At 54.3% G+C, this 27,603-nt stretch overlaps 1 protein-coding gene across 6 annotated transcripts in view; it reads left to right on the top strand.

Moving 5' to 3' along the window:
* The first annotated feature begins 4,735 nt into the window (after positions 1-4,735).
* The window catches only part of CHST15 (carbohydrate sulfotransferase 15), a 67,962-nt gene continuing 45,094 nt past the window's right edge, over positions 4,736-27,603 (top strand). For 2 of the 6 annotated variants that reach the window (XM_037159189.2, XM_037159190.2), the window contains exon 1: positions 4,736-4,911. The gene's annotated coding sequence lies outside the window, so the exon portion shown is untranslated. Of the gene's footprint in view, positions 4,912-5,597; positions 5,655-5,936; positions 6,074-7,888; positions 8,540-27,603 lie in introns of those variants that run through there. The other 4 variants (XM_037159193.2, XM_037159192.2, XM_037159194.2 and 1 more) reach the window with 3 other exon arrangements.

Below are 27,603 nucleotides of genomic sequence, written 5' to 3'. Positions count from 1 at the left end.
AAATGCTACCGGCTGTCAGCTTTGTTGGCGAAATGTGTATTATGTAGCAAAAGACGTGTGGATAATAGGCCCTCTCTTCAATGACTGGTAGCAGCGGAGTCTCAGCCGGGAGAACGATGGGAGAACAATGGTGTTGTGTCTCTTTCACCACCTGTAGGTTCTTTGTATCGACAGTTACTGACCATGCGGTCCCTCCTGCCTCACACACTAAGGAATAGAGCGGGCACCATTCCGACGATGCTATTGTCATTAAAATCACTCGGGGTCTTTGTCTAATTTCCTTCAGAAGTTTCTGATTGTGCTTTTGGGATCCCCAATATCATTGGTGGGGAGAACATTTGATTATAGGAAATAGTGAAAATCTTATTAAGTCTTTTGGACAAGTCGCCACTCAGGCAAGTTTTCAACCAGGTTGTGCGCTGGGCATGCACTGGGCGGGTGCTGGGTGGGTGCTGGGCCTGTTGGCCGTGCTAGGCTCCGGGCTAGGGGCTGGGGAAGTAGAGATACGACTCCATTTCTGCCCTCCGAGGGCTGACAGTCTCTCAGACTTCTCAGGAGGGCACTCCAAAATACTGTAAATGCCCCAAACTGCAAGTGGTGGCTGCATCTTTGGAGTAAGGAACGGGCCCTGGGGGACCCCGTTCGGGTAAACAGCTCTCACGTGAACACACAAGTTCAGATGCTTGTTTAAAACTGGTCCCATTCCTCGCTTCGCTGAGGTGTTGTTGCAGAGTCGAAGGCTGCAGCTTTAAGGGACCACTGTTTGTTAGCATCCTAAATTCAGCAGAGGTCTTGGATCAGGGGTAGGAAATTTTCCCAAGAAGCTAAATTTCCCGTCGATTTGTGATGGATTAGCATACCAAAATTGGCTTAAAGTGCACTTAATGGATGTGTTACTGCAGAAGGAATCTGTCTAACCAGAGTATTTCTAAATTTATGAAATTGAAATGCACTTCAGGTTGCCGAGAAGTCTAAATCTGTCAAAGTCACAGGGCTGGAGGCAGGTGGGCGGCACGGATCTGAAGCCAGGTCCACCGCTATGAATCTGAGAGCCCGTGCCCTGACCCCAGGCCCTCGAGCCTCACCCAGGCATGGCCCTTCCCAGCAAATGGGCTCGACTCCGTCCCACCCCCATGCTGTCCCCTTGGGAACAATCTCCGGGGTAGGAATAACAAGGTGCAAGAGAATTGAAACCTCATCCCAGTCTCTGCAAAAGCGTTAACTGAAAATTGACATGCTAGCTGATGACGAAGGCCTGTGGCACCTTAAATGGCTTTTCCCCCAGGGGCATTGCATTCTGGCGGGAGGCAGGTGGAAGACCCCGAAGGCTCCAGCTTCAACGTCCTCACGGTGGTGGAGTGACCGAAGGTGAGGCTGTGGCGGGGGAGCTGGGGCCTACAGTGAGTGGTGCCCAAGGCCTGGCCTCGTCTCCTCTCCTCCCACGGTGTCCGCTGTCCCCACTGTGGCACTGTTGGAACGGTTCCCAGAACTGTGATTTTCATCCTTTCACCCCCTTAAAATGGACTTTCTGCAGCAGTTCCTCCTGAATTCGCAGCTCCGTAAAATGCCAGAGCTGCGGCTTTCAAGGTCATTTTCCCTGCAGCTGGAGAAACTGAGGGCAGAGAGGGGCCCGGGGTCTCACAGACCCTGGGGGCAGGAGCAAAGCCTAGTCTTCGGAGCCTCAGCCCTTCCTGAGCACCTCACACATGCGCAGCATGGAGAGTGGCCCCGGCTGTGTTCACCCCTCTTCTTTCTTCTCACTGCGCCTTCCTGTCAAGTGTCCCCAACCACTGACTTGAACTATTGGCACGAGTACACAGTAAAGGAGTGGCTTTGGTCCTTTCCTTATGTTGCTTGATGTCTGGGCCTCGGTCTTCCTGCCTAAAAAATGGGGATGAATAATATTGGCTCATAAGGCTGTTGTGATGGTCAAGTGATGTGGGAAGGGGAAGGGCTCAGCAGAGTGCTGGCCACACGGTGGGGCCTGAGGGCCCCAGTCCTTGGCAGGGTATGGAGACGTGGTCATCTCGGTGGCTCCAACAGTCACTCCAGTGAGCGGCCCAGAGTAGGTGTTAGGAACTATCTGCTGAATGAATGAATGAGCAAATGACTGTGATTCGGGGATCGTGGAAGGTTCCCGGTCTTCCAGTTTGGCGTCGTCCTTGCCCTGTCTCGCCCTGAATCTTTACTGATGTCATACTTGTTCATTGATTCAATGAATCAGTTTAAAAAGTTATGTTACTGTGCAAATTTACTGTCATGAATGTTGGTTACTGACATGAGCTAATATTTCTGAGCTCTTTCTACATTCCAAGCATTGTGCTTAGTATTTGTCAAATATTTTGTCGTTAATCTTCACAGCAGCCTACTGAGTGAATGTGTCAGTCAGCCACTGCCACAATAATGCTCTGTAACAAAACTTCAACATTCACTCGCTTACAGAAAGCACCCCCCCTACCCCCCGACCTGGCCCCACTCACGTGTCTGTAGGTCAGCTGGGGCAGCTCTGAGTCCAGCTAAACCCTAGCCTGCAAGTTGAGTTCAGGTTTGCTTCACATGTGTCGTTTTTGGAACCTGGCTGGAAAAGGGAGCAGCTTCTTGGGACACGGTCTTCTCATGATGGACCACCAGAGCACAGGCGAGCAGGCCCAGCCTCCAACACACTTCAAACCTCTGATTCAGTCACAATCCCTCAAATCTCATTGTCTAAAGTAAGTCATATGGCCAAGTCCAAAGTCAAGGAATGGGGAAGTATATCCACGCACTATGAGACTGTGACAAGGATGTAGACCAGTCGTGCCCCCCTCACATGGGATCAATCAATCAATCAATCCTGCACTAGGAGTGACTTGTCCAAGTGAATTCTCACAGTAGATATGGGAAGTAGGGTTTGAACCCAGGCGATTTAACTCCAGAATTACGGCCTCATAATAGTGTGCATTTGGGGAGGGGATATTTGTTTTCTCAAATTATCTGCATTTTCTTTAACCTCTTGCTAATGGGTGTTTTCTCAACTCTCCAGGATACCAGGCCCAAGTGCAATTCTTGGGGATATTTTGAAATTAATGCTCAGGGAAAAACTCGCCCTGCAGTTAATCTTGGGCATGTGCATAAATACATTTGGAAATCCCCTGGTGGAATTCATATCAAAGTGGCTCCGTGATTTTACTTAAAAACGGTTTGCTCCATGTCAGCTGTGATTTCTGACACCTGAATCTGAGAGTGATCTGGGTGGGCCCAGCGCCATCTCCATACGGAGGCCGGTGTTTACTTGGACAGAGGAGAGGAAAGACGGCAGGGCGGTACGTGTGGTGGAGGAATAATATTCCGCCCGCCCCTACAGGAGGGATTTCCTTCTCCAAGTTTCCATAGAACCTTCCCCGTGTTTGTTTAAACCGGTTGCACACTCCAGCTTGACAGCCGCCTGGCCCAGGGCCTTCCTTGCCGACCACGCTTGCACAACCGACCCTTTTCACAGCGCCCTGCACTGTGTCCCCCGAAGCAATTACTTGAGTATATAAACCTCACTGAAAGGCAGGCTTTTTTTTGGAGCTAATAAATAAGCCCCAAAGCCACAGTGTGTGTAAGACCTTGAAAAATGGCATCATCATCTATTGGGAATTATGAACCCTGCAAAAAGCAGCTCATTGTATTTCCAAAAAAAGGGTTTTGTTTAATAATAAAAAAAAAAAGAAAGAACAAAAGTCACCAAGTGGAGTCTATATGGAAAAAACAATCCAGTCTGAGATTTTAAGGCTGGTCGCTTTGCTTCATTAGTCTTTCTTTGTAGATTTTTATGGAAGCAGCATTATTTGCAGAGAAACAAGGCACAGTTTTGAAGACGTGCCCTCTCATTCCCCATTGGCAGCTGTAGTCTTCTGATGTGACCTCCGAGTTAACTGACCCGAGTGGTTATTGCTTGGGGGGGGGGGTGAGATGAAGCCTCAGCACTAAAGATCACCTTTTTTTTTTTTTAAGAAGAGGAAAGGGGGGCAAGGCACTGTCAGCAAAGCACCCTGGGTGGTGTGCAAAGCACTCTGGCTGGGAAGCGCTTTGGGCTCCACTTGTGGTTGATTTAAGGAGGAGGGTTCTGGACTGTGGCCACAGGGACATGGGCAGGCAAAGGGCTGCGTGACTGAAGACAAGGATTCTTTTCTGTCCCTTGGACCTGTTTCCCCAGAGGCTGGGCTTGGTGCTCTAAGCGCCCCTTGAGTTGAGTCTTCCAGAATTCAAAGTGTCTTTTCTTTAACTGATGGCGTCTTCAGCCCAGAATCCGGGGACTCGACCAAAGATGCCGCTTCTGCGACCTCGGGCAGCCCAGGTGCCTCCCTGGAGCAGCCGCCTGGTGGCCACTGCGGCAGGCAGTGGCGCTCGGGGTCCCGCCAAGCCTTCCCTCCCCACAGAAGCCAACACGCTGGGCTCAGGAACCCGAAGAGCCTTCCCAGGATGCAAAAAATACAACAGAGGGCGCAGAACACACCAGCGCCGTGGCCTTGAATATCAATGTATGGGCTGGCTCCAGACCGCCCGGTTCGTTAAAGATGTCTTTGGTAGGGTGTCACTGGCAGACTTTAGGGGGCTCGGTTTGTTTTCTCTTTGAAAAATCACCGCATCACCCTGTCCGTGTTTACTTAGAAGGGAAGAGGGCAGGGACCAAACCCACCGCTCGGCGCACACGCCTTAATCCCACATTCCAGACTCGAGCTGCTGTGTGTCCACGCGACATGGGGCGGGGGGAGGGTTCTCTTCGGATGTTTCATTCGCCATCTGCACGTCACTCCCAAACTTTTCCTCCCAGCGCTCGGGGAGTCAGGTTGACGCGCCCCGGATGCGGGGCTGGAGGTGCAGGGCTGGGCGCGCTCCCGCGGAGCCGGAGCCGCAGAGGCTCCGGGCTGGACTCGGGTGTCTCAGGTACAAGTTGGTTGCCAGCAGCGGGGATGGGGGCGGAGAGGAGCGGCGGGTGGGTGTCTGGCTCCGGGCTCCAGCGCCCCTCCACGTTCCCGCCCGGCAGCGCCCGCGGCGGCGGCCGGGGCTGGGCGAAGGGAGTCCCGGCCGGCAGAGGCTGCGCGGCAGCCTCACTCCCCGCGGCGCTCCCGACGCAATGGTGGTGATGGCAGCGGCGGCGGCCCCGGCAGACAATGAACTTGCGAGCCTGCTGAGCCGAGGCAGGTTTGGGCTCGGTGTCCACGAGGCTACCGCCGTCGCCAGCGGGTAGCGTCCCCTCGCCACCGGTCCTGCGGTGCTACGGGAGCTCCGCTCACCGAGGGCCCACGGGGAAAGGCTGGCCGCCGGCGGAGCCGGGGCTCGCACGCCCCCTCCCTGGCTCAAGAGAATGCAGCTGGAGCTTGGGGACTGGGGACCTGGCGACGGGGTGGTGGCGCTGCGGACAGCCGGAGGCCTGCGGGGGGCGCACGCCGCGGGGCACACGCGGTCGGCTGACCCGAAAAAACGGTTCCAGGAGTGGGCGCCCCCGCGCCACCTCGCTTTGGGAGCTGCAGGCAGAGGACGGACGGACAAACAGACCAGTGCTTTCACTCAGTGAGCGCTGGTAGGCTTGGTGGGGGTTGGGGGCGGTGGGGGGACTGGAATTCCCCAGCCGAGCGCTCCGCTTCCTCGCACACTTCGGGGAAGTTTCCGGGCGCCATCCGAGGCAGGTAGGTGGGCGTCCGTCACTCTCCCCCCGACTCTGGCTCGGAGCCACCTCCCGATCCCCGGCTCCAGTCTCGCGACTGCTCTGTCGCAACTGCTCTCCGCGGAGGAGGCGTGCGGGGTGGGGGTGCGTTTCGGGACCGGGTGTCCCGGGCGCTGAAGCCTGTGGAACCAGGTTCCGGAGGTGGGGACCGCGGGGGCGGGCCCAGGAGGAGCCGGGGGCGCGGTCGGGCCCAGAGCAGCCTGAACTTTTGCTCCCCACTCCCTTCCCTTCCCTCCCCGCCCTCCGCCCCCTGCCGCCTCCTTTCTCCCGGCCGAGGCTCGGGAAGCGGCGAGACTCGGGAGTTGCTGGCGCTTCCTCGCGGCGGCGCGGCGTCCCTGAACGGCCTGGGCGCGGCGAGCCGAGCGGAGCGGAGCGCGGCAGGTCCGAGCGGCGTGGCGGGCCGGTGGGGAGCGGAGGCTGTGGGCAGCCGGGGTGGCAGCGGCCCCTGCGCGGGGGCGACGCGGGCGATCGTGATGGAGCGCGAGTCTGTGCGGTTGTGTGTGGGGTGGAGAGGACGCGGTGGCCATGGGAGGGGGGGGCAGTGGGTCGTGGCGCACTTGGCCCCCTCGGAGCCCCCTGAGAGCGCCCTGGGACCGCGGGACGGAGGTGCGGGTGCACGGGAACCTGGCCTTTGGGGGATGAATGAAGAGCTGTGGAAGCGCCTTCCGACTCCGGACGAACAGGATTGGCCGGCGTCCGTGCGTCCGTGTGTTTGTGTGTTTCGGACTCGGGCCGCCTGGGTCCCCCGGCGGCTGCCGGACCGCCCCTTGGCGGTCCTGGTGCCCAGTTGCCCCTCCGCCCCGCCGCCCGGATCGGCCCGCGCGGTTGGAGCGGCCAGTGTTGACACTGAAGGATGGGGCTCGCTTGCGGGCTGCTGGCGGCTGGGTGTCCGCGCCGCGTGCAGGGGCTTCGCGAGGGAGAGATCAAGGCTGGGGTTGAGACCGTTCCTTGGACTCCCGCCTTCCCGTCCCGGGGCCCTTCACCTGATTCACGTTGGGTGAGTTCGTGGCACGGAGTTTTCGGGAATGAAGTCGTATCTCCAGGAAGCCCCGGGACGCCTCTCGAGGGGTTGTGGCACCGCGTCCCGTGGGGCTGAGCAGAGGGGCTCGCCCTGGTTCCGCGTCTCCTTGTGCAGCCCGCTGCTCGCCAGCTGCGGTGCCCAGGAGGGCAGCCACTGGGGGTGGAGCGGGAAGGCGGGCTGCGGGCACTTGCACCCCTGAAGGGCCCGGAGCAACCCGAGGCCTGGAGATCTGCCCGAGTTTCTCTCGGACCCTCGCACACCATGCTCCATCCCCAGCTTTCCTACTCGGCCCCCACCCCTCCGCCTGGCAAAATCAGGAAGCGTCCTCTCCCAGAACATGGCACTTACTAATTTTACAAACTGTTGAATCAGGATGTCTGGACTGATGCACAGTACAGATTAGAGATGATTTTAAGGTAGCGTGGTTATAAAAATACTTCTTAAATTAGGCAGTTTTTTTTTTCAAATGAGTTTTTCTAATAGTCCTGAAAGATTGGCAGGAAAATTCTTCTTGCCTCCTCCTGGGTGGGGAAACTGAGGCAGCACGGTAGTGTCTCTCTCAGTGCTTTGTGGAGCAGAAGTGGGGCTTCTGATCAGATCCTTCCTCCGAGGTGGGGGGAGGTTTATCTCTGGGGCCTTCTCAAGGGAATTCCAGGTCTTCCTGCCTGTTCTCTGCGGGCTTTGAGATGGTGTGCGTGTGTGTGTGTGTGTGTGTGTGTGTGTGTGTGTGTGTGTGGAGGGGGGAGCAGCAGGCAGGGTTCCTTCATCTACGACCTGGGGGTCCGGGAGGTAGGTCTGCCCACAGGGGGCCCATCAGCACACAGGTACCTGCTTCTGTTTGGCCATTAGAGCTTGTGGTTCCCTACCCAGGGTGTGGGCCAAGGCCCCCAGCCCTGTGACTGTGGCTGCGGGAACAACTGTTGTCTCTGCGGCCTTGTCATCCTCTGCTGCCGCTCATCTGGCCAGAGAGGCCAGGCGCTTGGTTCCCCACATGCCCGACAGAGGGAAGAGGAACCCCTGCTCCCAGAAGAGGGGCTGCTTGCAGGCAAGGCTGGGGAGGGAGCTATGCTTATTTGGTGTTTGGAGAGCAGCAGGGAAGAAAGCCTAGGAGCCCCAGGCCCTTTGAGCCTGCACTCCCAGAAGCTTCGGGTCAGAGCTGCTTTGCGACTGGATGGCGGCCAGCTAGGGCCTGCTGGCTGTTGCCCTCACTAGTGCAGGGACATGGGGAGAGGAGACTGGGGCCACCCTGGACAGGGGAGCCCATGACCCGCGTGTAGAAGGCAGCTTTGACTCGGCTCCAGCCGGCTGGGGAAGAAAACAGACTTGAAAGGTCTTGTCGGTTTACCCAGGAATCCCCAAGCCCTCATCTCTAAGTGCGGGCTCAGATTCCCGAAGTGGAGTAGAGAGTTAGGGGAGTGTGCTGGTGGGCCTGACATCTGGCTGTGTGCGTGTCCTGGGAATGGTGTCCCGCTGTCAGAGAGAAGTGACACATGGTGAGATGCAGGGGCCACACGTCCCGAAGGCTGAGGGATGAGGAATTGACCGGAATGCATCGTGCCTTTGGCTGTGTGCCAGCCTCCCTCCCAGTCTTGTGGGTCATGTACTCACTCAAGAGCTACTGGATGAATCCCCGTCCTGTGGAAAGTGACACTCTGCATAAAACTCTTCAGATAATTTCATTTACCAAATAGATCCCTTAGTTGAGAGTCTGGGGACCAGACAGACACCGTCTCAGCCTTTGGGGACAGAGGGAAATGCCCCTGCCAGGCCACTGGATGAACCGTGAGTGGCATGAAGAGCTGGGAAGGACAATGAGGCAAGGAAGGGTAAGCGCTAGGGAGGGCTGGGTTGTCTCCTTTAACAGATGTGGAAACTGAGGCTCGCGGCAGTGGGGTGCTGCCCCCAAGTTCACACAGGCGGTACAGTGGGTAATCAGTCCAGGTCTCTGCCCCGACCCCTGCGCCCCCATCCTCGGTCTGCTCCTTCGGCCTGCCAGGCCTCAGGAGACGATCTAACAGGTTGGCACTCCGCTTGCCCCGCCCACGCCTCCAGGCCCTGTCCCTCCCTCGTGTCTGCTCAGGCCCAGGTTTCACAGATGCCACGTGGAGCCCATTTGTATGAGAGAGGAGTCTCCTTAAATACTAAGGGCAGAAATGGTTTCCAAAGTAGCTGCTGGCATGGGAGTGTCCCCTCTGAGCAGTGGGTCAGCGGGCGCCCTTAGAGAGGGTGGGAGTTGGAAGGGACGCTTTCGGTGGCTGGTGGCCGTCTCCCACCCTGTCTCCTCTCCCGGCCCGGAGTGGGGGTGCCGTTGGCCGACTCCCGTGGGTGGCTCTGTTCCTGCGCTCCGAGTGGAGAGCTTGCGTTCACACTGAGCTCCGCGGGCACTGGGAGAGAGAGCATTTGGATTCACACAACGCATTCTTTCCTTGTCCTGCAGAGCCGGCCCGACTTCCTTCTGGAGACGCTCCTCCCTTACATGAAACACGGCACAGGGTGATTTATGTGCGCACCTGTGTTTTCACAGCATGAAATGCAGCATAAATGCGGCAGTTACCTGCCCGCTGTATCCAGCCTAGACATCCAGGAAGAAAGTGGAGGTTCGGTGTTGACTTGGGCTAATATAGAATTTTTTTTTAAGTACGGGGGTTGGGGAGAAAGACATTCGATCACAACAGCTGTCTTTTGCCAGGTTCCTGCTGGCTCCCAGCTGGCCCTGAGCCAGGCAGCTCAGACAGGTGTCCCCCCTTTGTCTCATTTAGAGCAGAGGAGACCCTTTGAGATCACGCAGACCAAGTTTTCGGGCATGGGGGGGGCAGATCCCGGAGGGGGCTGGAGGAAGGAGTGAAGTGGGGTTGGGGGAGGGGAAGGCAGGTGTGACCCAGCCAGCAGAAGCTGGGGGAGGGGGCAGCGGCAAGCAGGTTTTCAGTCTGAGCCGGCCTTGGAGGGCTGTGGAGGAAACTCGGCGGCGGCAGCAGCAGTAGCAGTAGCCGTGGTGGTGATAAGCATCCTGGACTCTCGCTGCCCCAGGAGCAGGCCTGGAGGCCAGGTGGGTGGGGCCCGCAGCACGTAGCGGAGGCAGCCCTCAGGTGAGTGGGCGAGCTGGAACCGGAACAAGGCAGAGCTGGCAGTGCTGCTGACAGGAGGGACTTCACACACGGGCCACAGAGCCGGCCGGGGTCCTGGGGCGAGTGAACACCTGCCACGTGCTTGGGGCCGTGCCTGGCACACAGTAAGTGCTCAGTAAACATTGTCTCTGGGGGTGCTCTGTAACGCTCCGAACTGGGGCTTGTCTCTCTGGACCCCCTGAAATTAATTGCACATGCAGTTTTTATGTGTATGTGCTAATCTGAGGGGAGCGGCATGACTTGTAGCGTATTCTACCTGAAAGCCTTCTATGAGACCCCCTAAGGCTGGAAGCCTCAGGACACCTTGGGTTCTAGTCAGCTCTTGGGCTTGTTGCTTCATATCTCTGGGCAGTGTCTTCATCTGTGCCAGGAGGGGCTGGGCGCACAGCCGCGCTGCGAGACCCTCTCAGCTGGCCTTGCGGACAGGCCAGGGATCCGTTCGGCAGAGTTCCCACTTGATGCGGTTAGGCAGAGGGCCGCCCCAGCCGCTCTCGCTGGAAATGTGTTGGGGTAGCTTTTGAATGTCACATGGTGAGGCGCACTGGAAGCTTCAAAGAGCCCCGAGCAGGCGTGGTGGTGGGGGGGCCGGTCTGCTCGCTGGGCAGGCTGTTCCTGACACCTATTTTCGGTTTCTAGAGCTCATCCCGGTCCAGGAAGGAGGTAGCAGCGCTGGCAGCTCCTCAAAAGCAGAGGTGTCATTATAATGGAAACTTGGCCGCTGTCCAGAATTGTGTTTGTGATGAAAATATTGAAACAGGCAGCCTCGTCACCCTGGTGCCTGGAAAATACCCCAGCAAGGGCAAATAATGAGATGCAGGCCGGGCGCAATTATTTTTTCATACAGTATGCTGGAGCCGGCGGTTTCACATTTTCTCCTGAAATGGAATAGGCGCCCGCTGCTCCATTTTGCTCCCTGTGGTCCTAAAGATGGTGGCGTGGCCTCTGAGAGGGGGGAAAGGCCATGAGGGGTGCTGGCTCCGTCCCTCCCGGGCAGCCCTGGATCTCCGGAAAGTTCTGTCTTGCTCTGCTGCCCCCAGGGCCTGGGCTCTGGGCATCTTTGCTAGGCGGTCGGAACCTGCACCTTGGGGTCCGAGAGGTCTCTGGGGGTGTTCTCTGGCCTCCCCCCTCGTCAGAAGGGGCCTGTGGTGCTGCCCTTCCTGAAACCCGCTGGTGCACTCAGGCTAAAAGAGGGTAAGCGCAACAGCACCTTCCTGTTGCCCGTCAACGAGATACTTGCTGCCTAATCGCCTTGTAACCTCAGTTTCCTTATCTGTAAAAGGTGGTTAGTAATTTCTGCCTAGTAGTGTGGTTTGAGTATCAGGAATTGTACAATTTAGGATTCAAAGGAGTGCCTCGAATTGAACCCCTCTTTCCTGGCTGAGTGCTGAACCTACAGAGAGAGAGGGCAGGCGGAGGATGGGTGGGGATAAAAAGGTGAGGTTTGCTCCCCGCTGAAGCTGATGCTGAGGAATGCAGTCGAACAGGCGGGGGAGGGGGCAGGGTCATCCTAAACTGGGAATCAGGTAGTTGGGCTGGCTGACTTCTGCTGGTTGGTTGCAGGCAGAATTCGAAGGCTGAAGCCTGTCCTGGGGCAACCCCTCCTCGGCAGGCAGCCTGCAGGCCAGATGCTGACTCTGCAATGTCCAGGTCCTCCTTCCACGCTCCTGGGATGGTGCCGACTCCACCAGGTGCAGACCCCAGGAGAGGGAAGGAAAAGCCTGCCACCCCCCAACCCCCCAGTCTGGGGACTAAGTCTGAGCCCAGGGCCTGGCCCATGGGGCCGGGTACTGACACATAGCACCTTGCAGGCCTGCTGTGGATGAAGACAGTGAGGCATTGAGGTTACACAATGAGGCTTATCAACGGAGTCTTCTTATCTGCAGAGAGTGGGAGTGATTGGCCAAACAAAGATGAGGATTAGCACTGGGCCTTGAGGCTGAGGCTACATTCTGACTTTAAGGCTGCATCAGATACTGGCCTGGGCCTAGACAACCTTTTCCACCTCCTCTTGGTTTTCTCATAGGGCCTGAACTTGTGGGAAGCCTTTGCCAATAACTCTTACCATCTCTCCCACCTGACTCCCTCCCCTCAGCCAAGTGTTACCTTTGAGTCTCTCAAGGGGGCAGAGGGTGTCTGGGGGCCCACCCACAGCCGGGCCTATCCCCGGGCAAGGGGGTCTGCCATTTGTTCATTTAATGCATCCAGTTAACCCAGTTCTTTCAGAAGCCCACTTCCCCTGGAGAAAGGGTATTTCAGACCTCGTGTGGGCTTCTGGGTGTGTGCCCAGACCACAGAGGAGGGTCCCCCACTTGGTAGCATGGTATAGGAAAGTTAACACTTGTCACTGAATTTCAGGAGAAGTCAGGCGCATCATGGAACAACTTTGGATTTCCTGGCATTAGCTTTTGGGCTATTAAATGTAGTAACCGCAGGATTTTGTGTCTTGAGAGTCTCAGGAAGAAACAGTACGGAAACTTGGCTGGTGTTTCAGAAACACGAGCAGGAGCCACATCTACGTGGGCAAAAATGTGGGGCCCACAAGTGTTTCTTCCATTGGGTAGAGGAAGCTTGTCTTGAAGTCCCTTGCGTCTTTGTTTGGAATGTAAATATTTGCATTAAGAACATAAAGTATGTCCTGGCATGTATTTATAGGGAGTGTAATTTCCAAGCCAAAAGTCAGACTATTGGTCTACAGAGGATCATCTGCTCTGATTTGTGAACCTGTTTATATACAGAGTCTTCCAAATGTACACACAGAACTGTGTTAGCTTTGTGCACAGAGGGATCTCAGGAAAGCCGGGTTGCCCTGGGGAATCTGGGCCAAAAGGTTGTCTTTCCCAACATGCACTTCTCATCATTCAGCCACACCCAGAAGGCGAAGATTCCCTCCAGGTCCCTGGGGATTCTGGGAGACCGTCTGGCTCCTCTGTCCTCAGTTTCCTGTGCCTCCAGGTGGGGGCTTGGCTCCTGCTGACTCATCTCTGCGTCACGTAAGCAGATGCTGAATTTCAGAAGTGCTGTCACTTTAGGAGGATGGTGTCCTTTCTGTGTGGCCCAGCGTGGGGAGCGGGAAGTCCTCGTTTCTGGTTCACAGGTGGAGTTGAAGGGCTTGGTGGGCTGTCTTCCTTCATCAGAGTCTTGGGAGCAGCTTAGTTTTCCATTTTTCTTGAGAATAACAGCTCAGACGTGGGCGGCAGAATATCACCCCTCATCTGGCCGCCGGCTCTGCTCTGGAGTGAGAGACTGGGGGCTGCAGTGGAGCGAGGCCAGGCCTCTGTTCCTGGCATGGCGTGTGCGTGTGCACATGTATGTGTGCACAGGGGGAGTTCTCAAAACCCTCCCCCAGAGTATCAGCAAATGCTCTGTCTGAGAGGGCCAACCTGGTCGATAAGCCAGCCCCTCCTCATTCACCTGTTTCCTACCTGGCAACCTTTCTCTCATCACAGGTGAAGGGCAAGTGGGACAAGGGAGCAGGTAGGGTCCTGGCGGAGCCCCAGTCCCCCAGCTGCGGCCCCTGGCTGGCTGGCACCAGGGCCTTCTTTTCCCCAGCCAGCCTGGGCACCAGGTTCTCTTCTGCCCACTGCACATCGCTGCCTCAGGACTGAGACTAGTGGAGGGACAGGGGTCCTCTGCCTTCTCTCTCTGTCCCGGTTTTGCCTTCTCCCTCTCTGTCTTGCAAAGGGCGTGGTGTCCTGGCTGTATGGTGTTAGGCATATATCTTCTTGGGAGTCTTTCCTTTCCTGGAGCACCAGGATGCTGAGCTCCACTCTGGAGAGGGCGTGAGTGGGTGTGATTCAAGGGGAGAGGAGTAGGCAGCTGGGCTTTGGCCCCCACGCTGCCCCTGATAGGTCATCCATTGTTTAGCATGGAACTTCCCCCATTGGGTGCTTCCTTTGGGCCATCAGGGAGCATTCTGTGCCTGCAAGACACATCGGCTGGGCTTAGAAATGGCTCGGAAATGGTGCATCCTTGGTGAGGAAGGACCCTCTTCCTGCGTGACAGGGTGTTCTCGAACCGAGGCAAACTCCCGGCTACCACATCTGTGGTCACTGTTAGACCGACCTGTGCTGTTCTGTGATATGACCCTTCTGATTCTCTGTCACAGTTCTTACCAAGGATGATATGTTCCGGAAGGGCTGGTCCAAGTGCACTGTTTTGAAAGTCAGAGGAAATAGCTGCTTTTAGGACATGCTGAACTTGCCCAAGAAAGTTACCAGCAGGAATAAAGGAGAAGATGAAGGGAGGGATCAGCTCTCCATTTCTGTCGTCCGAACTCTGAAGAGTATTTATGCCCACGCTGTAGCAGTTTCTGTGGGAAAAAGAGGTGTGGAAAGATGTGCGAAAGAAGAGTGGGAGCTTAGCAAATGGGACCTCCGCATCCGGAATATCTTCCAGCCCCCCTCCCCGTTGTCTGCCGGCCGGGGGTGCTTGCAAATCCACAGATCCTTTTGATGGGATCCTGGGATCCGGTTTGGCTCAGAGGATGAAAATGGTATATTAAAAGGCGGAGGAGACCTTGGTTGCCCTTTGGGTGGTAGAAAATAAATTTGCTTTTGGCTGTTAAAATGGAAACAGATCAATAGAAAAATGCAGTCCTGCCTACTTCTGAGTCAGCAGTTTTTCTTGGTTTATGGGAGGAGATTTGCCCACCGAAAGTCGGCTGCGTGCCTTCAGGCCTGTTAGGAAGCCACGAACTGTGTAGGGGTGTGTGTGTGTGTGTGTGCGTGTGTGTGTTTTACCAAGTTCTCGTTGGGTTTGTTTTTTAAAATTAGGGAACAGACCTTTTGCCCATTCCACTTATTTCTTTTAAGAACAGCTTTATTGACATTAAGCCACACACCATACAGTTCACCCACTGAAATGATGTAGTTCACTGGTTGTTTGCATACACCCAGATATGTATAACCTGTACCACATTCAACTTTAGAACATGTCATTGTATCAAGAGGAAAGCCTATTTCCCTTAGCTCTCGGCCCCTCCTACCTCCCCACCCACCCCCGGCCCCCTAACCCTAAGCAACTGCCCCAACTCGAGTTGACCTGTTGAAGGCTCTGGAGCGTCCCACGTCCGCAAACACTGCAACCCATGGCGCCAGCTCCTTTCTAGTCCTGGCCCCTGCAGCAAGGCCAGCACTTACCCGGGGAATAATTAAATTAAGAACCAATTCAGACAATGACATTTTATCTGATCTGGCCAAGCCCATAAATAAGGGGCTGTGGCAGTTACCCCAGGGGACGTTATGAAGTTGTTTTTAAAGAATTCTGCTGGCCAAAGATTTGGAGGGATTGCATGGGGCTGCAGGGCCCATCCGTGGAGATGGGAGAGCGGGCCGTTCTGCCAGGGCTGGGGGTGCATCCCGGGCGCGAGGCTGTCCTCCCGGACAAGCTTTTCAGGTGCTTGGTTTCCAGGTACCCTTGGAGTTGTGATGCAGTAGATGGAAGTGTTTGATGGCTGCAGTGTTCTCAATGCTTGGGAAAGTTCATCTGTTAAGTTCCTCCTGGTTATGTTCCATGTGGTTACTGTTGACATCAAATGAAGCTGTCCAAGTGTCATAAGAAGTAAACTTTGCAGGAATCTCATTGTTTCTAAGTCCAGGTGCTGCATCAAGACCCTCATGGAGCCTTTAGAAAGAAATACACCTACTCCAATCCTACATCAGTGCTTGGAGGGTGGGCCCTGGGCACCCGTGTGTGTGAGAGCACACATACATGTGTGTGAGTGTGTGCCTGTGTGTGCACACATATGCTGGGCTCTTTAGCTAGGGACTACTGATAGAACTTAGCAGAGATTAGAATCACTCTTCCGAGGAATTCATAGTCACTTCCCAGTGCTTCCACGGCAAAGATGAGGGACAGGTGACCTGCACAGTGATTTCAGGAGTGAGCCTCTTTTGTCCTCATTCTGTGTTGGGACTTGGACCATGACTCTGGGTTTCTTGACGGGGCACCCTAGGTACAGCCAACACACATTTTCCTTTGCCCTGCAGCATCTGTGGGTCATCAGCCCTGCTTCTCCATGCAGGGCCACGCCCTCATCTCCACAGCAGCCCAGCCAGGGGCCCAGGAGTCTCCTTTGGCACTTAGCTGATCAGTGCAGGAATCACCTCCATTACATCTCTGTCACCGGGAGGTTAGGACATTAAATGCACCCTATTCAAGGTTATATCCCCAGGGCTAGCCCATGGAAAGCATGGATGGGCAAACGGATGGATGGATGGATGACAAATGGATGAAAGAAGAAAAGGCAAGAATAGGCAAGAGTAGACTGGACAGTTGACAGTTGACCCACGGTGCAGGGATAGCAAGGGTCTCACAGATCATTCGGTCCATTTTCCTGTCCTGCTCACCCTTCTTTCACAGCCGGGGCAGCCGAGACCCGTGGAGGTGAAGGGACGTGCCCCGAGTCCTTCAGCTTCTTTTTTTTTTAAACTTTTATTTATTTATTTATTTATTGATTATGCCATTACATTTGTTCTATTTCCCCCCCTCCGTTCCCCTCCACCCTGCACACCCCTCCCGCACCATTCTCCCCCCTTTAGTTCATGAACACGTGTCTTATATTCTTTAGATTCTATATCTCCCCTACTATTCTTGCCCTCCCCCCTATCTATTTTCTATCTACCGTCCATGCTACTTATTTTCTGTACCTTCTCCCCCCTTCTCCTCCTCCCACTCCCCTGTTGCTAATCCTCCATGTGATCTTCATTTCTATGGTTCACTCCTGATGTAGCTGTCTTCTTAATTTGCTTTTGTTTTAGGTGTGGTTGTTGATAACTGTGAGTTTGTTATCCTTTCACTGTTCATCTTTTTTTATCTTCTTTTTCTTAGGTAAGTCCCTTTAACATTTCATATAATAAGGGCTTGGTGATGATGAACTCCTTGAATTTGGTCTTATCTGAGAAGCACTTTATCTGCCCTTCCATTCTAAATGAAAGCTTTGCTGGATAGAGCCATCTTGGTTGTAGGTCTTTGGTTTTAATGACCTGGAATACCTCTTTCCAGCCCCTTCTTGCCTGTAAGGTCTCTTTTGAGAAATCAGCTGACAGTCTGATGGGAACTCCTTTGTAGGTGACTGTCCCCTTAGCTCTTGCTGCTTCTAGGATTCTCTCCTTCATTTGAATTTTGGCTAATGTAAGTATGATGTGCCTTGGTGTGTTCCTTCTTGGGTCCAACTTCTTTGGGACTCTCTGAGCTTCCTGGATTTCCTGGAAGTCTATTTCCTTTGCCAGAATGGGGAAGTTCTCTTTTATTATTTGTTCAAATAAGGTTTCCACTTGTGACTGTTCCTCTTCCCCTTCTGGTACCCCTATAATTCAAATGTTGGAGCGTTTAAAGATGTCCTGGAGGTTCCTAAGCCTCTCCTCATTTTTTTGAATTCTTGTTTCTTCATTCTTTTCTGTTTGGTCATTTTTTTCTTCCTTCTGGTCTACTCCCTTGATTTGAATCCCAGTCTCCTTTCTATTACTATTGGTTTCCTGTGCATTACCATTCATTTCAATTAGTTTAGCCTTCATATGTTCCTCTAATTTGTGACTAAAATCAACCAGTTCTGTGAGGATCCTGATCACCTGTGTTTTGAACTGAGCATCCGAAAGTTTGGCTATTTCTTCATCACTTAGATTTATCTGCTCTGGGGCTCTGAGTTGTTCTTGAGCCATGTTTTTATCTGTTTGTGCCTGTCCCGTATGAGGAGCAGAGCCTTAGTTGTTTACCAGGGCGGGGCCACCCAGGTCGCTGGTTTGTGAAGCTGTATGTGGGGGTGGGGTCAGAGAGGGAGCAATGGCAGTTCTCTCTGCTCTCCCTGTCCGTCCCACTGCTGGCCCCCACCTGTTTATCTGAGCGTAAATGTGCGAGCCCACTGCCCTGCACCAGGGCCTGTGCAGTCTGTCTCAATGCTCGTCTCTTCACTGGTTTATCTGCACACAAATGCTCAACCGACCGCAGACAGCCAGCCGCTCCTCTTCCCTGTGTCCGCCCGCAGCCACCCCACACCTGGGATCTGCGCTTTCGGCTGCTAGCGCACCGCCCTGGTCGGGGATCTTTTTGGCCAACCCACTTCGCTGCTGGTTTCGCCCCTCTTACCGGTTTAGCTGAGCATTTTGTTGTTTTCGGACTCAGTATTGTTGATTTTCTGTGTGGTTTGATTGCGTTTATTGTTGTTAAAACTTTGTTGTTTTTAGATTTGGTTGTACTCGGACACAAGGTGTTTCCACCTATGCCTCCATCTTGGTGGAAGTCCTCTCCTTCAGCTTCTTTAATGAAGAACATTTGGGAGGCTGACCCTTCGAGTTCCCCAACTTTTCTGCACCTCCCTTAAGAGTTATCCTCTAGTGACCGGGACCTGCTCTGTGCTCGACACTGCCCTCAGAGCTCAGCATCTAGTTATAGTGAGACAGACAGGGTCTCTGTACTCGCAGAGTAGAGCATCTCAAGTTCACAAATGTCAGAGAACCAAGAAGCACCGTACGATGGGGAGCGACTGACTAGGTGATTGGGATGGCTTTCCCAAGGGGGCGACCTCCACGCTGGTCCTTGAACCACAAGAAGGCACCAATGCTGGATTCCTGGGAAGAGCATCGCAAGCAGAGGGAACAGTGAGCACCAAGATCCCCAGAGGGGCTGGGGATGGGGTGGGCTTGGGAGAGCTGGTTTAGAGCACACTTGGGTTGCTGTCCATTCTTCCTTGTCATGCATCATCTAGATTAGCCTCTACAGCACCGCCTTCTTCCTGTCTTGTCTCTGGGTGAAGAATGCGAGCCCAGTGCTGGCCAGCTCATGGCTGGTGCACTTTCAGGAAACCCATCCTCCCTGTCCTCTCACTTAAGGTTTGGCTGGGGAGCAGAAGTTATTTTTATGGAAGCACATGCTTGAGGGAGAAGTCTTCTGTGCGCAGCTGAAACCACACTCAGAAACACAAGACTGAAACAGTGCAATCCTAAAGGTGAGCATGCTGCCGACAAATTGACTTCAGTGACAATTGTAGGCTGCCTGGTTCAGGGGAGGGGACCCTTTGGAGAGGGACTAGGGCATAGCAAACCCCTGTGCTGGTGTGGCCCCTTCCTCGAGCACTGCTCAAGGCCATGACCGAGTGACTGAGTCCCAGCCCTTCCTCAGGACTTGACTTCCTCTTGAGCCCTCTCAGGTGGAGGGTCTTCTTCCTCCCCATCCTAACCTGGGTGTTTCTTTCCTGATTGTCTGCGAGAACCTCGGCTCCTCCAGGGCCCTGCCCTTCACTGTCCCTTTCTTGCAATCATCTCCCTTCCTCCTAGAATGTACCCCCAGGTGGCCTCCCCACCCCAGGTGCTGCCATCACGCCATGTACCGGGGTCTTCATGAGAATAGCTTGTTTGGTCCTCTGACCTCCTGGTCCTCCACCTCCTCAGTCTTTTCGTATACTCTCCACCAGCATACAGTCACTCCATTTTAATGACAAGTCAATGACAGCTTTTTCTTCTTGGGAATGATGACCAACGGCCAACTGGTTGACCCAACACAACTTAGGGCCTCAACAAATTGTTTCTGTCAGTTATTTTCATAAACTTTAAGCCTCTCTCTGGTCCTTTCTGGACCTCCTTCAGGGTGTATCGTGGGGAAGTTTTCCTAATAAAACTTCCCCACGATATGTTTATCAGTTGTCATAGCAATATACATCTCCATTTTATGTTGTGGATGATTCATTTTTAAACAATGAGCAAAAAATAAATTTCCCTGTGTTTTAGGAAGTGGAGAAATAAGAGAAACTTTTTTTTCTTTCAGAGTAGCTCAATTTAGAATCATTTCAGATGCTCATTCAGCATCTCTTCCCACATTCCCGTGGGGCCGCGACGTCTGGAAACTGACTGTATTGGCATGCTGGCAATGCGCCAAGAATCCCCTTAATTTTTGGCACTCCAAGATGTTACTTCCTTGTTTCATTTCAGCTTTTTGTTCTGAAATAATGTCAGACTCTCAAGGAGCTACAGGGGCAGTGCAGAATGGCTGTGTACTCCTCTGCCAGCCTCCCACAGTGATGGCATCTCCGTGGCCACCAGGATCAGGAAGTGGGCAGGGCCCCGTTAACTAAGCCACAGGCCCTATTCTGCTGCCCTCTAGGTTGATTCAGCCGGGGCTCTACGGCACCCTGGAAGCGTTTTAGAGCCTCACGACCTCAGTGTTGTCGTTTATCTCCTAGATTGTCTTCAGATCCCTTCCCATAAGCCATCAGTTAAAATTCATTTCCATCGGGCCAGTAAATCCCGGAAGGCCCATGTTTATGTTTTCCGTGTGTTCCACATGCCCACGTGGTGCTTTGTGGGGTATCATCCCGGGTGCACACACAAGAGAACCTCCTTCCCCAGCTGAGGGATTCATGGGGGTATGGAAGCACCAAGAGCAGTTTGGTGTAAGAGTGTTGGGTAGGGAATCGGGAGATGAGTTCTGATCATAGTAATCAATGTTGGGCCACTTGTGCTAGTTTTTTTGTTGTTGTTGTTAATTTTATTGAGAGGGAGAGAAACATTAATGTGTGGTTGCCTCTCGTGCATCCCCTGCTGGGAACTGGCCTGCAACTCAGGCATGTGCCCTGACTGGGAATCAAACCGCGATCCTTTGGTTCGCAGGCCCGCACTCAATCCACTGAGCTACATCAGGCAGGGTGCACTTGTGCTAGTTTTGGCCTACATTATGTCATTAGACTTTAAGATCAATGTCGGTCACCATGCCCATTACACAGACATGAAGACTGAGGCTAGAGAGGTCCACCGTGCCTGAGTTCTGGCAGCCCGTGAGTGGTAGAGTCAGGCCTTGAACCCAGGCAGTCTGGCCTCAGTTTGCTGGACTGTCCGCCGTGGCTCAGGCCTGGACATTTCCAGTCCCAGTTCTCACTGCTCCATGTTCTGGGGCTGCTCACTTCCCTTCTCTACGTCTTTTTCCTCAACCCAAGTGGCGTGGCCGAGAGGATCTGTCACTTCCATTCCTGAATGCTGTTGGTTTCACTGGTGAAAGCGGTTGTACCAGTAAAACACTCAAAGATCCGAGGGAAACTTCCACCCTGCCCCTCAGGTACCTTTAAGGTTGGGGAGGTGTCTGCTGCCTAATTGGGTTTGATGGGGTCCTCAGCTCCTTCCAATAGACGTATGCTCTGCTGTATTGAAATTAAACTGCCTACAAACTGGTTTCTTAAAGACGCACACTCCCCATGTAGCGTGCTGTGTCTGAGCCACTGCACTCAGCTCTGGGTCGGGGTGAAGCTTAAATAACCAGAAGGCGTTGTGCGAAGCGGCTCCCTCTCAGCCTCGTGAGCTGCATTAATTGTGAGATGCCACCAGAACGCCGTGAGAGGGCATTGTCAGCAAATACTTAATTGATTTTGCAGTCTCCATAAACCAAGGTTAAAATCAAGCTTGTTTGTAAACGGCGTTTAAACCGCAACATCCCGGGGGCGAGTTGTAAAAACTAACAGAGCAGGACACTTGTGCAAGGGCTTAATTTTCTTTTCAGGTTGTGGGATGAGCCCATCACTTACCTAAGGTAAAGATTTTCCCGTTTGAAGGGGCTGGAGGGGCGCACGCTTTGGGTTGTAAATTCCGCAGACTGGCTGCCTCGAGTGCAGGGGCGGTAGCCAGACTCCGGGATGAATGTGTAATCACATTAACACGGTAAATTAAAGGGCCCCATATGTTTTGACTCATCAGGCAGAGCTGCATTAGAGAAGGGACTGGTATAGATCTGAGGGATGATAAATGGGCTCCTGGAAAGTGCTTTTGCTAACCGCATCCCTGGTGTGGAGCGGAAGATTCTGATTCTGAAAGGCTCCTGGAGCGGTCCCTGCCATTTTCTAAGTGTTTGTTCCTTAGCTGTCATACATACCGGGAATCAGAGAAGCTCCCTGGGCGTGATTTCTCTCTCCTTTTCATCCTGATTATGTAACACCTCAGGTGTTTCCAGAACTGGCTCTATAATTTGCAGAGCCTAGCGCAGCGTGAAAACGTGAGCCCTGCATTTAAAAATTAAGAGTTTAAAACAAGGACAGCAAGAGCACCGAATCAACGCAGGCCCTTCTGAGCGCCAGGCCCTGTAACTCAGGGGTTGAACCCTGGGGCCGGCCCTGGGCATCTGCAGGATGCTCGACAGCAGCTTGGGTGAGCGGGAGACTCTAAGTGGCCAGAGGGCGGGGTGGCTGCTGCAGCATCACCTTGGTGTGCCCTGAGGGGTCTGCCAGGGTGCCCCCGACCCCTGTCCACTCTTAGGAGAGACTTGTTGAGCTGAACTGTCTTGGTCTGTTGGGGGGGATCTCATGTGGATGGACACAAGGACCAATATTCTCTAAGCTCAGTTCAGAGGACAAGAGAAAACCCAAATTTAAAACCCAGCTAGACTGTGTGTTTGTGTGCACGTATGTGTATTTGAATCCAAAGTTATGCAAATATAAGGGGCTGGCAGACAGTGGCTTTGCAGCCCCTGCTCATGGCAAGCGTTGTCTCTGTTTGTGCCCCATGGCTCAGTCCCTGGGGGGGGGGGTGGACCTCTCCCTCTCAGCCTTTCATCTTTCGTGTCCAGTACTTGGGCTCTGTCCTCCCAGCAGAGTGGGAGCCTCCTGGACTGAGTCCAGGATTTTAGGGCCAGCGTAAGTCACCCTGGTCATTTGCCAACTATGGAGAAAGCCAATGTGCCAAGTTGGGGGATGGGGGTACATAGTGCATCTTGGTGATGCAAAACCCCAGTGCAGCCCCAGCTGGTGTGGCTCAGTGGATTGAGCATCGGCCTATGAACCAAAAGGTTACTGGCTCCATTCCCAGAGTGCCAGGCACCTGCCTGGGTTGCGGGCCAGGTCCCTAGGTGAGAGTGTGTGAGAGGCAGCCAGTCAATGTTGCTCTCATACATCATGTTTCCCTCCCTCACTTTCTCCCTCCCTCTCCTTTCTCTAAAATAGAAGTAAATAAATAAATAAAATAAAAAAGAAAGAAAAGGAAAAACTCCAGGGCCCAGAGCACCCTGTCTCTGGACAAGGGGCTGCGGGGCCTGGGTGAGCTGCCTCTGCTTTGGGTTAAGTCTTCGTTTTCTCCCTGCACGGCGAGCTGGAACTGGGCCCTGCCACTCGGGGCCTTTCCTCTCGGAAGCCAATGGAAGAGTGACAAGCAGCACCAGGGGCCGTCAGCCAGAGAGCCGGGAGTCTTGAATGAGGAGGCAAGTTATTCTGTGTGGGGAGCGGGGGGTGGACATTCTGCTAGAATGGGGAAGGACAGCAGCTGTCCAAGTCCCACCCGAAAGAGCCTTGTCTCGAGGGACTGGGTTTTCCTGCTTTGTCCTTAGTGTGCAGAGGCCTTTGGAGACGTGAGATGCCAGGGAGCCAGGACACCGTGACTTCATTGTCACAAGTCAGTGGGTCTGGGACATTTGGGGGAAGAAAGAACCCGCCTTTTGTACCACCTGGCTGGGGAGAGAGAATGCCAGCCGGGAATCGGCGGCCATGGCTCCCCATGCTGAGCCCGGGGTTCGGGCCGCAGGCAGTGCCGCACCCGCACTGCAGATCCCCACTCCCAGCGCAGCCGTGACCTGCGCTCAGACCTGCGCTCAGACCTGCACTCAGACCTGCGCTCAGACCTGCGCTCAGACCTGCGCTCAGACCTGCGCTCAGGAACAGCGCGCATCACTCCCTCACTTGTGGGCCGAAGCCAGTTTTGTTTGCTTTCTCTGTTAAGACATCCACAGGCACTTTTGTTTTGAAAGGAAAAATAATAGGACTAAAGCCCACAATGTTTTTATCACCTGGTGTGGGAGTCTGAGATAACGTAAGTAATACATCTGGTTTAAAGCTACGGGGGAAAAAATTTCCACGCACAAACAGAAGAAAAAAAGACAGAAAGATTGAGAGACCGCATCTGTCTTGTCTGCTCCCACCCACTGCCCCCGTCCCCCGCCAGGCAGGGGAAGTCACTGCTCCCACCTCCCCGGCCTCAGCTGGTCTCTCCTGTCTTCTGACTGTGTCTAAACGGAACCAGGCAGCAAGGTCTCTGTCTAGGAGATGCTCCCTGCTGTTCCCTGCAGCTGTGGTCTGTTCATTTCTCGTGCTCAGTAGTTGTAGGATCCCCTCGGCTGGGGACGGGCACCAGACGGATTGGAGGTTTCGGCTGGGGAGCCTGTGCCCAGAGGCCTCCAGCTCACATCGCTGATGAGCATTCGGATGATGTCTGGGGGGCTCACACCTCCACGCAGGCCACGGGTCCTGGGCATGAGCGGCCTCAGCTCCCGGGGTGCTGACAGTTTTCCCAGCGATGGGGCCAAGTCTGGTTCCCACCCGCAGAGGACGAGGCTCTGCAAGGGTGCAGTAAGAGCCTGGAAAACAGGCCTGCCCCCCTCTGTATCCTGCCCCAAAGCGGAAGGCCCTGGGGAGCAGCTGCTGCCCCTCAGACTGAGACGAGCCCTTCTCTCTACTTGCCGAGGCCCCAAAAGAACGCCACTGTCCCTGCTGGGGTCCTGCACCCCGGGGTCACGTTTCACTGGAAGCCAGACTCTACCCCAGCTTTAGGCTGGGGTTTCTCTTGCTGGGGGGCTGGGGGAAGGGGCCTGCGGTCACTATGGCTCGGTCTGAGAGATTTTATTTGGCAATTACTCCAGTAATTTTCCTTCCCCACCTAAACTTGTGCACTCACGTGTGACTGATGTTCGATGTGACCGGGGCCCAAAGCAGTGGGGAGGGACAGGTGGCATTTCCTGGGTCCCTGCTTGTTGATAAAGTGCAGGTGTGCTGGTCTCCCTGAGACAGACAGACCGGAAACTGAAGGGGAGGGGACTCACACTGTCCCCGAGCACAGCCCCACTGGGCCAGCCCTGGCTGAGGCCCAAGGGGTGCACTCACTCTGTCCTGGCTCCGTCAAGTCCTAGCTTGTGACCATGGCCATGGCTGGATGCATAAGGGAGGCTTGAAAGGAAGGAAGATCTGAGGCCCTGAGCTGCGGGCTCCAAAGTCACCTGTGGTGGTTGCTGTCCTGCCCCCCAGCCTGCGGGAGAGGCAGGCATCTGAGCTGTGCATCCATCCCTCACCGTGCGGAACTGTACATCAGTGTGGGGACACAGGGACTCGCCAGTGCCTTTTCTTGGGAGGCCGGGTGAGGAGGGAAATGAAGGAATAAGAAATGGTCCCCTGCAGCCCTAGGCAGGACTTCTTGTGGCAGTGGAGACACTTTGTATCTGCCCTGCTCACTATGGTGACAGCAGCCACGTGCAGCCAATGAACACGTAAAATGGGACTAGTACCACGGAGGAACTGAAACTTTCACTTGCGTTGAATCTTAAAGTGACTTAAAACAGACTCTCAGTTCAATTAGTGGAAAACTTTTAAAGACTATTTGGAGCCGCCTGGGCATGGAACTCCTTTTTCAATGGTAAGTTTTTGATGAAAATTTAGCATTCAAATTGAGATGTGCTATCACTGTGAAGTACACACTGGGTTTTGAAGACTCTATGTGAAAATACAGTATAAACTATTTCATTAATAATGGTGGCGTTGAGTATGTGTTGAAATGATACTATTTGGGATATACTGGGTTGAATAAAACATGTGAAAACACCTCATCTGGGACACTTGAACTTGGGTATGTGGCCCACATTCGCTTTCTGCTGCAACCACTGAGCGGAAGGGGTCTCCCTTCCTTGCTGCAGCTGGAGCCAGAGTGCAGGGGACCAGAGGGGATGAGAGAGGCCCCCACTTACCCTGCACTGTCTCGCTCGCCTGGGAGCAGGTGCCAGGCTGAGTCCATACCTGGCCCTGTGCTTGACATCGAGAATACCCGTTGGACCAGGAACGCCTCAGGGGCTGCGCTGGGGTGCCACCCTTCCTCCATTCTCTCCAGAGGGTGCTTTGGAAATGAGTACAGGTGCTGACCCTCCACACTGGGGAGAAAGCCCCAGAACATGCATGAGCGTGTTCTGGACACGCTCACTCTGGACTACATGACAGGCACGTGTGAGTGGGACAGGACCAGCCACCAGTCGGGGAGAATGTGGCCTCGAATTTGAAATTACATTTGATTTCATTTAAATCTCTACTCCAATGGGGTCGAGCCCCTCCAAACACTAAGCCACAGAAATGTGCCCGAGACAGTGAATCAGGATTGATTTCTGCCCTCATCTTTGGCCCCACCATTTCCAGAGGGGCAGTGGGGGTCCCTACAGGGAGTCTGGGCAGGGGTGGCAGGTGGCAACACGCAGGTGCGCACAGCAGTGTGTTGGCAGGTACTCGGGTGCAGGGACTCCTTTTTACCTGCAGTCAGAGCTCATCTGAATTGTCATTACCTTCTCTGGGTTTCTGAGTGCTGTTCTCACTGGCCGAGTGCTCCGTCGGTTGCTGGCCTTGCTTCATTCATGGCCATGTTCTTGCTCTACACTTGGGCCTGGCACATAGTAGGGGTGTTGTGCTTTGTTGAATGGGTGAGTTGGGAACGTGCTGTCTTAATCTGAGGGCCAGGTTTGGCCCTTGGAGGTAGGGGCATTGGTGACCCTGAGTTATGCCAAGTGGGTGGGTCCCTGACCTGGGCAGTCAGGAACTCGGGGTCGAAGGTGTGCGTTAGTCTGAAACTCCAAGTGCCAGGTTTTCTTTTTCTCCTGGAAACTGTCTCTCCTGTGCACATTGAAAAGAGAAATCTCCCTGCTTGGGGAGCTTTTCTGTCTCCCAAGTGCGGCGTCCATCATTCTCTGTCATTTGCTCCTGTCTGCACCGCAGGCGACATCAGCACTTCCCTGTTGTCCCAGGAAATAACTGGGGCCATGGGGCTGAGGGCGAACAGGGAACTTAGCTTTGGGGAACACCCATTTTGGGGTGACTGTCACGCTTATTGTCCACACTTAATGCAGCCTAATGCACAGAACCTGGTTGGCCAGGCCCAGGAGGAGAGGACAGGACAGGTCGAAGTGGGGGTGTGGTGAGGGACATCCGGGCCTCTTCTCTGGGGGCCCTGGGGTCTTGGTCTGCATGGAAGAGCTGGCTGGTGGGGCCGGGTGTGAGATGGGGGGCTCAGGCTGGCTTTGTGCTCCAGTGCCCCTCGGCAGGGACTGTGGGGGGCACAGGGCTGGCTTATTGGTCCTTTGCTCTGTGCGCCTCTTTAAAGTCAGTGACTCAAATTCTACAACCTCAAACCACAAACTCGTGCCCTTCCTGACTCCCAGCCACAGGCTCCGCCCACTGCTTGTGTGTGCTTCTCCTTGCATCATTATGGGGTGGGGGGCATCCTGAGACATGCCAGAGACCCTGGATTGCCCCACCTCACCCCCCAAGGCCAACGGTGTTCAGATCAACCGTGTCCCCTCTACCCATTTGCATCCATCCCACTCAGCCTCTGGGTCTGAGAGTGGCAGGGATCCACTTGAACTTCACTGGACCAGCTGCATTGACTGGCTGTATTTATGCTCCGGGTGACCTTGGTTTGTTCTAGAGTCAAACTTAGAGAATTCGGTTGAACCCAATTCTCCCTGTACTTAGGAGAGCGAGGGGATGCGGGAACTGGAATGGGCTGCTGGTTTATGGGAATTTGCACCTTCGCTTGGTCAAGCTCAGACTCATCATCTCTGCGGAGGGGACAGGGCTGGAGGCTGACCTGGTGTCTGTGCGGGGGTGCAGACTGTCCCTCCCCTGACAGGCAGAGTCCCCATGCTGACCTACTACGTCCGCTCATGTCTGACTGCTGCTTAGCTCAGTGGGATGTGCTCCTAGTGGTTTGGAGACTTTCTTCCCAGCTTGGACTGTCTCCTTGCTAAGCTTTCTTTTGGGCTTGGGGGCCCCAAGTACCATC

This window comes from Artibeus jamaicensis, unplaced genomic scaffold (genome assembly GCF_021234435.1).
Source record: "Artibeus jamaicensis isolate MK-2021 breed Jamaican fruit bat unplaced genomic scaffold, CSHL_Jam_final contig_490, whole genome shotgun sequence".
Taxonomy (NCBI): Eukaryota; Metazoa; Chordata; class Mammalia; order Chiroptera; family Phyllostomidae; genus Artibeus; species Artibeus jamaicensis.
The sequence above is the reverse complement of the archived record's forward strand: the minus strand, read 5'-3'. Positions and strand labels throughout refer to the sequence as shown.